We start from the raw sequence: 7,024 nt of genomic DNA, 5'->3' as shown, positions 1-7,024 counted from the left end.
TCCTAACAGCGGCACAATGTGGGGTATTTCTGCCCCTGTGTGCTGGTAGGACAGGCGGATATTTAATTAGCCAATCAAATGCGTGGCAGGCCCTATAAGAGGGCACAAGAACCTCCCCTCTGCGTGTAAATACAAAAGTACCTCCATTACATTTATATACAGTTTTATACATAAGATATGATTCCCAGGGTGGGAAATCTTGTGCCGCTGTTAGGACTAAGGGAAACAAGATTATCTTCATAATCACTCGTTCCCTGTCGTCCTCAACAGCGGCACAATGTGGGGATATAGCAAGCAGGTCCCCAAGATGGGTGGGACAAACCCATGACCGAACTTAAACTGGTCTGGGCAAAGGCAGTGGAATCTGCCACTTGGTCCTTCAGGCGGTAATGCCGAATGAAGGTGGATTCAGATGCCCAAGAGGCAGCTGCATATATTTGGTCCACAGACAAAGCACTTCTTTCTGCCCGTGAAGTGGACACTGCCCTGGTTGAATGGGCATGAAGGAAAGATGGAGCCGACAGCCCTTGGGCGGTATAGGCGACTCTAATAGTCTCGGTAACCCACCGGGATATTGTAGCTTTGGCGGCTTTGGCGCCCTTGTTTTTCCCCGTGTAGCTGACCAACAGGTTTTCAGTCCACCTAAAGGGGCGAGTGCGCTGCAAGTAGATCTGCAGGCATCTAACCACATCCAGCTTGTGCCATCTTTCTTCTTCAGCAGAAGAAGGGAACGGAAAAAATACTGGAAGGGAAATCAGTTGGTTCCTGTTTACAGCAGATGGCACCTTGGGACGAAACCCAGGGAGGAACCTAAGCTGTACATGGTCAGAGAAAAAGGTGGTATATGGCTCCTCAGCGGACAAAGCTTGTAGTTCACTAACGCGTTTGGCAGGTGTGACTGCCAATAGCAGCACCATTTTGCCGGTTAGCGACTTGAGGGAGACCTCTTCCAGAGGTTCAAATGGCTGGCCACATAGGGCGTTCAGGACCGGAATAAGGTCCCATTGGTGGACAGGGGTGTTTACCACCGGTCTCAGCCTAGTTGCCCCTTTAATAAAGGTGCTCACTAAAGGATCCTGAGACAAACGCCTCCCCAGATAGGCGGACAGGGCCGCTACGTGTACCTTGAGTGTGGCCGCAGCAAGACCTCTGTCTAGTCCGTCTTGAAGGAAGTCCAGGATCGCCTCCGTAGGGGGATAGGTGGAGTCCACTTGATGCTGCAGACACCAGGCATTAAAGATGTTACCTATTCGACGGTAGTTCCTGTTAGTCGAATCTGCTCTGGCGCTGGATAGGGTCTTCAAGACGGCTTGTGACAGTCCTCTATTTCTCAATAGGGACTGGTCAACCTCCAGGCTGTCAGGTTGAGTCTCCTCAGATCCTGGCATCTCAGCTCTCCTTGGGTTACCAGGTCTGGGAGTGGGGGAAGCCTCCAATATATGCCCTGACTCATTTGTATGAGCTGAGCAAACCAAGCCCTTTTTGGCCAGAACGGGATTATGGCTATTCCCGAGGCTTGGTCCTGTCTTATTTTTATCAATACCTTTGGTATGATTGGAATTGGAGGGAATATGTAAAACAGCCTGAACCTCCATGGGATGGACAGGGCATCCACCGCCAAGGGATTGTCCTCCTGGTACAGAGAGCAGAAGGTCCCCACCTTGACGTTGAGTCGGGTAGCCATAAGATCGACCTCCGGGAGACCCCATCTCTGGACGATCTGTTGAAATACGTCTGGATTGAGAGACCATTCTCCTGATACGGTAATACCCTGACTCAGCTGATCCGCTACTATGTTCAGGGAGCCCTTTATGTGAACAGCGGATAACTGGACCAGATTCTTCTCCGCCTAGGCAAATATGAGATTCGTCTCTCTCAGCAAGGTTGGTGACCTGGTGCCCCCTTGTTTGTTTATATAGACTACCACCGTCATATTGTCTGACCGGTTTTTGACAGACTTGCCTTTCAATTCTGGGGCAAAGTGTACTAGGGCCAGGTACACTGCTCTGAGTTCCTTGAGATTGGATGACCCCAGCTCCGGACATCTCCATCGTCCTTGTACAGTTTTGTCTTGACAATGGGCTCCCCATCCCCACTGGGATGCATCTGTTGTCAACAGGGTCCACACTGTCGGGACCGTGCACCTTCCGTCTTTCAGGTGTATCCACCATCTGAGGGAAAGACGGGTAGCGGGAGAAAGGCAGATCTTCTTGTGCAATCCCCGTGGAGACCTGTTCCAGGTTCTCAACACTTCCATCTGCAGGGGACGCAAATGCCATAAAGTCCAAGGCACCGCCCTGGCCGAGGATGACATCAGGCCCAGGACTCTCATGGCGGTCCGGATGGTTACCTGCCGAGTGCGCAATAGGAATCGTGCACTGGCTTGGATTCTTTCCTTCCTTGGACTGGAGAGGAAGATCTGCATCGCTTCTGAATCCACTATAAATCCGAGGAATTTTCTTCAGGTGGATGGAACGATTTCGGACTTCTCCCAATTGATAATCCTAACTCCTGTAGGAAGTTGATGGCAAGGTTGAGCTGCTGGAGGAGGGCAGCAGGAGACTGAGCTTTCAGTAGCCAGTCGTCTAGATAAGGGACGATGAAAAGACCCTGAAGTCTGAGGGCTGCGGCGACCGGAGAAATCACCTTGGTGAATACCAGTGGGGCGGATGTGATGCCAAATGGCAGAGCTGTGAATTGATAGTGCTCCCTGTGGCCGGCCATAGCGACGGCAATCCTGAGGAACTTCCTGTGGAAATGAGCAATGGGGACATGTAGATAGGCGTCCTTCAAATCGAGGGTAACCATCACCTCTCCTGGCTGAAGAAATACAGCCACGGAATCCACGGTTTCCATTCGAAATGACCTCTTCCTGATAAACCGATTGAGGTACCTCAGATCTATTATCATCCTCCAGCCCCCGGTGAACTTGGGGACCAGAAAGACGGGGGAGTAGACTCCCAGACCGAGGTCTGAGGCTGGTACCTTCTCCAGGGCGCCCTTGGTAACATATTCGGCAACCAAGGCTTCTAGACTGGCCTGCTGAGAAGGTGGAAGAGTTTGGGTGGAAACGAACCGATCTGGAGGTGGAAGATGAAAGTCGATGTGATACCCGTGTTGTATGATCTTCAACACCCATGGGTCTTGGATATGGGTGAACCATGCTCTGGAAAAGGAGGAAAGACGTCCTCCCACAGGAAGGGGGGCCACAGGGAGCTGCCCCACGTCAAAACTCAGGCTTCCTCTTGGTGTCCTCCTTGGAAGTGCCACGACCAGCTCCCCTAGGGCGATATCTAAAACGCCGTTGTTGGGAAGGGCGTCTATAATTAGAGAAAGAACCTCTGCCTCTAGGGGGAGCACGTCTGCCCCTGGATGCTTGAGGTAGGGACCTTCCCCTACCTTCAGCTAATCCCTCCATAATGGCGTCTAAGCTTTGGCCAGACACCCTTCCCGGCTCAAAGGGGAGAGCACAGAGTGCTGCTTTAGACGCAAAATCTGCCCGCCAAGGCTTTAGCCAAAGGGGTCTACGGGCCGCAGTAGACAACGCCATAGATTTGGCGGAGATTTTAAATTGATGGCAGGAGGATTCTGTCAAATAATCTGCAGCCCTATGAACTCTTTCATAGAGGCCAGAATCTCATCTCTGTCTACGCCCACGTCTATATCCCGCTCCAAGGCGGCTAAGCGGTTGCGCAAAAAGTCACCAACCATAGAGGAGGCTATGGCCACAGAGACTTGCGCGGAGGAAGCTGAGTAGACCTTCTTCAGAACGGAGTCCGCCCTACGATCCAGAGGGTCCTGAAGATTTGAACCATCTTCCAAGGGCACCAAGGTTCTGCGGGACAGCTTTGCTACGGCCAAATCCACCTTCGGGGGAGGCCCCCAGGAATCCCACTGGGTAGTGTTAATAGGAAACAAACTCTTGAAGATCCTGGAAAGCGAATGTCCTTTCTCTGGCTGTTTCCACTGCTGCACCATAAGGTCGGTCAGCGTGGCGTCCGCATGGAAGGCAATATGTCCCCCAGAGGCAGACGTGGAGGCTTCCCCGTCAACATCTCGGTACACTGTAGACCGGATGGACTTCAGCAGCCTGCCCGTTTGTTCATAATGGAACGCAGTTCTGCTGGAATAACTGAGTCGTCCTCGGAGGAATCATCCTCTGCCACCCGCAGGTGTTACAAGGGGGGGGGAGAGACGAGGAACGGAGCTCAGAGCATTGTCTCCTGGTGAGCTGAGACAAGGTGCAATGGATCCCTTTGAGGGAATCATCCTGCAAAACAAAAAGGAGAGTACAAGCAAGGGAAAAACTATTTACCCAAGCGATGCCCAAACTCACCATCTCCTTGACCCATGCCATCATATCTCTGGGAGAGGGCTCCACAGGTGGAGGACCTCTGCACCCGCGACAACGGGCCCACTCATAGCCTGAAAATAGGCAAGTTATAGGACCAGTAGTACCCCGCAGGGCACAACCTTTCAAGCCGCTACCTACCATCAGGGAGCGGTGTGTCGCAATCGAAGCAGGAAAGATGTTTCCTCTTGGAAGAGGTTTTCCTCCTACCATCCGCAGGAGGGGTAGTAGAGGATGACATATCCTACAGAGAGAGATAATAGACCATGCAACACTGTCACCATGACATCATACCAGCTTTTAAAAAAAAAGGGTAAATCTTACCAGGTCCTGTAGACCGGACAGAGAGGTGACTTGGCGCCCAACGTGCGACTCGAACCCACGACCTTGAGATTAAGGCTGCATTCACACGGAGTAAACGCTGGCGTTTTTTGTGTGTTTTTTGCACATAGCACCGCGTTTACGCCGCGTAGCGTCGCGTTAACGCCGCGTATACGCGGCGTTAACGCCGCGCTATTTAGCGGTGGCGTTGCCCGGCGTTAACGCGGCGTATACGTGGCGTTAACGCGGCGTTAACGCGGCGCTACGCGGCGTAAACGCGGCGCTATGTGCAAAAAACACACAAAAAACGCCAGCGTTTACTCCGTGTGAATGCAGCCTAAGAGTCTCATGCTCTACCGACTGAGCTAGCCGGGCTGGTGCTGTGAACAGGATCTGAACCTGTGAGGGGAGACCCCATTGGATTTCGAGTCCAAAACCTTAACCACTCGGCCATCACAGCCGGTTCCCAATAAAGTTTGCAAACTGGAAAAGAGTTCAAGATCAATGAACACCACAATCGCACGCCTTCAGCAGATACTGCAGGAAGGTCTCTGACACCAGGCCAGCCAGCCTCTTAATTCTGGCCGGCTGGAAGTGGGCGGAGCCACAATCAAAGCAGGTGAGGCAACCTGCCCAGACAACTAACCCTGTAATCAGGGGTCTGCAAAGATATACATTCCCCCCCACCAAGAGGCCCTTAACACGGGCACTTACCCCCACATCTCCCCGTCTTTTCCGGCCTTTAATAAGGCCTGAATCTTCCCTGAGTGAGCGGCCGCCAGCGCCAGGCCGTTGCCATGGCGCTATGATACTTCCGGCGAAACTGGAAGTGCGCGCTTACAGTCCGCGCGGCCACCAGAGGCGGCATGCGGAGTCCCCGGACTCTCACCAAAATGTCAGGTAAGTCACAAGGAGCAGGGGAAGCGGAGGAGAGGGGGGGCAGGGGGGATAGAGGGGGGTAGCCACACATGGCTAACAAGCACCTTCTCCCCGCAGGGCACAGAAGGTGACAAGAAGAAAACCACCGCTCAGGAGGTGAGTGATCCTGCTGAGCTTCTCAAAGAGGACACAAGTCCTCCCACCTGTCCTCTGTCCACACAGGACAGAAAAAAACACGCAGAGGGGAGGTTCTTGTGCCCTCTTATAGGGCCTGCCACGCATTTGATTGGCTAATTAAATATCCGCCTGTCCTACCAGCACACAGGGGCAGAAATACCCCACATTGTGCCGCTGTTGAGGACGACAGGGAATAACATTTTGTCACAGAAAAAATAAGTTTTTAAGACGGGGTCTTCTCAAAGGAGTGGTCTTCTGTAGAGGTTTCACTGTAGATAGCTGATGCCAGGGAAATCATCAGTTTTGGCTGATGATTATATTTGGAATACAGAGGCTTTTAGAGTAAAGGGATTCTGAAATAGTTTCAAATCCAGTCTCTGTTTAATTAAAGGGTTACATTGATGGTTTTCTCTATGCTTTATACTGCAGCTCTGTTTTTAGAGATTGGGTATTATATAGAAATACAAGCAAGATATTTCTTTCTGTAAAGCTGTTTTTCATTATATTATGGGATGAATATATGAACACAAAGAAATAAACCACTGGTGACACAAAGAAAACAGCAATTATAAGTGAGGCAGAATTATTACGTAATTTGTGCAGTATTTTTCCATGGTTTGGAGAAGATTTTTGATGAGTAGATTTTTGTTGTGATAGGAAAATATTAATTCCTATTAACAAACTGGGGGAAATTTACTAACTTGGCTTTCTGACATTAATGGGTATAAACGTTGCATGTCCTTGATGCATGGCCCTTTCTTACACCAAGGATGTGCCACATTGTTCCTTTTTTGCCCTGTTCACCAATTTTTACGAAACTGGCAAAGGCTAAAGTGGGCCAGGGCAAGGATGCTGCAGCCTGCCAAATATATTATAGCTCATACTAGAAAGCTGGCGTGAGTTATACCTAAATCTGTGCCAGTTTCTGACTATATAAAAAAACAAAAAAACTTGATAGTCTTCAGTAGTTGAAACCTTTTTACGTTCCTGACTAGTGTAGATCTCAATTCTGGCACACAGGAGTGCAGCTGAATTATTAAGAGGCAGGAACTTCTTAATAATTCATACTTATCTTGTGCTTACTTGGGAGTTGATTAAGACTGGAGTAAAGAACGCCAGTGCTAATAAATTCCCCTCTTGTGATTTGTGGCAAATTTGAACCCTGTAAAGTTTTGTCATGATTTTTTCATTCTTTAGTTGGTATTTAATAAGGTATTTTCCTCCCATAAACTGATTTATCATAAATTGTAATATACAGTTAGGGCCAGAAATATTTGGACAGTGACACAAGTTTTG

The 7,024-nt window shown here is 50.1% G+C and overlaps 1 non-coding gene across 1 annotated transcript; it reads right to left on the bottom strand.

Moving 5' to 3' along the window:
- Positions 1-5,050: 5,050 nt before the first annotated feature.
- TRNAS-CGA (transfer RNA serine (anticodon CGA)) lies at positions 5,051-5,132 on the bottom strand. Its single transcript has one exon. It is a non-coding gene; the product is annotated as a tRNA-Ser (tRNA).
- Positions 5,133-7,024: the final 1,892 nt, after the last annotated feature.

The sequence above is a fragment of the Leptodactylus fuscus genome, chromosome 1, assembly GCF_031893055.1.
Source record: "Leptodactylus fuscus isolate aLepFus1 chromosome 1, aLepFus1.hap2, whole genome shotgun sequence".
NCBI classification, from domain to species: Eukaryota; Metazoa; Chordata; class Amphibia; order Anura; family Leptodactylidae; genus Leptodactylus; species Leptodactylus fuscus.
This window is presented reverse-complemented; position numbering and strand designations above follow the sequence as displayed.